This window comes from Lipotes vexillifer, unplaced genomic scaffold (genome assembly GCF_000442215.2).
Source record: "Lipotes vexillifer unplaced genomic scaffold, Lipotes_vexillifer_v1.1 scaffold1232, whole genome shotgun sequence".
Lineage (NCBI taxonomy): Eukaryota > Metazoa > Chordata > Mammalia > Artiodactyla > Lipotidae > Lipotes > Lipotes vexillifer.
In genome coordinates this window covers 561309-563382 of record NW_006785089.1, presented here as the reverse complement: position 1 = coordinate 563382, position 2074 = coordinate 561309, and positions in this window count along the sequence as shown.

Below are 2074 nucleotides of genomic sequence, written 5' to 3'. Positions count from 1 at the left end.
CAGATATGATTATTTTAAGGTCATCATAGTTAGGGATGTTTATTTTTTCTGTTAAAAGGATGGGTGATGTTTTTACACTGTTTCTAATGGGCTAGTCTCTTCTTACTTTTTACTGACTTCAAGAAAATCATTAGAGATGCCAGTGAATTTGTTAGCATATTCTCTTCATGTCGCAAGGTCCATATTTCCCAAGTTGGAAACTTCTATACATACCCATTTTTCTTAGCACTTCAGCCCCATCTGCTTCTTTTAATCAATAAGCTATGTTGACAAAATTTTAATTATTCCCAGAGAGTGCACACCTGTTTTGATTTTTCCTATTTTCCTTTAGAGAACAAAGTGAGTCAACTGGTTTAGTAGCTTACTTTGCTCCCTCTTTGAACTTCAGCTTTCTCCTCTAAGACAAAATAGTGTCTAACTTATTGATTCATTTGCAAAGAGAAAATTTTTAAAAATCAAAGAGTGAAATGAAATATCTTGCTCTGTTAACAAGTAGGCAAAGATGTAAAAGGCGGTATAATTGGCTTGAAAAAAAAGTTGTCTTATTTTAAGCAAACTCACATTGGAAAAGGCACTTCATAATTATAATCATGCATGAAAAGTACAGCAACCATTCAGGGTTATCTAAATGTGTCTGACTCTCAATGCTCCTTCATGCAAATAATAAAACCACCACTTCTGTGAACTCGCAAGCAATGCTGATCCATTCAGTCTGCTAAGAAGTCAAGTGTTTAACTATCTTCCTGTTCCATGATTTCAGCAAGGTTAACATCTATCTGAAAAACCCAAGGGATTCTGCCCAAATTAACTTACGATTGGGTATTTACACTCTCATTTTTCTCATAGTTTTATTTTACTGGTGTAATTGAGATGTAACAAATGTAGGGCATGTTGCAAAAGAAAAGCAGGTGAATAAATACCTCCAAATCCAGCTAGAGGAGACCTCCTTTCATCTCAGCCTACTGCTAAGGAAATAGATTAGATGCACATTTTCTGAACTCTCCCATCTAAATTGATAGAACTAAGAAGGGATGTGGCACACCCAACTACAGAGTATTAGTTTAGGAAGACCAAAATCAATCTAAAAGAATAACATCTTTCAAGTTAAAACACACACACACACACACACACACACACACACACACACACACATACTCAAAAACATTTTCTTCAAAAGATAAGGGCAACAGGGAGAAAATAAATTAGATGTGATGGTTCCAGTTTTGGGACTCTATACTTTTAAATTCTAAAACAATTAGGCAAATATTTAGGGCATACAAACGAGTGGAGTCACGATAACTGATAAACTACATCACGTACTAAGGTCGTTAAACTTAGCTTTTAGAATTATAGAAATGATATTCTACCCTCATTTTGGACAAGATTGATTTTCCAGTATAAAAAGGCTGAAAAAGAATAAGAAATAAGAAGCATAAAAGTACTTACAACTGATCGGATGTTATTTTCTTTCACCAGTTTCAGAGATGATTTATAGCAATTTGCAAGGTCTTCCTTGTGGGAACCATTAATATGGCCTCTGGCTATTGGTCCTACGGTATGGATAACATCTGTAAATGCAGAAGGAAGGAAAAATAGGATAAGCAAGATATTTTTCACTTTTCACATAATTGGTGCTTTATTTATTTTAGGTATTTGTATTGGAGCTTGGAGACAAGCAAGCTAAGAAATACTGATGATGCAAATGCTTCTCTGGTAAAAGATTTTAGATAGCACAGTTTTTTAAAGGAGGCAAATTTCCAGGAAGGTGATAATGTGAAAAGGAATCCCCTACCAGTAAATTGTTCCATCGCTACTGGTCAGATCCCAGCATAACAGATTATAATATAAGGTGTGAATAATCAGCACGCTGGCAGAAGACAAATCCTCAGTGGGAAATAAACTGAGAAATAGTTGCCTACAAAATGAACATTCTGAATTGACATGGGAAGGAAGTACCAATGTTACACATCACCTTACTTATAAATAAGACAATGTATCAGGCATTGTACACAATAAAGAAGGGCAAGTTTCTGGAAATATGTCAAAAGAATTTATAATAATCAGTAATAACACT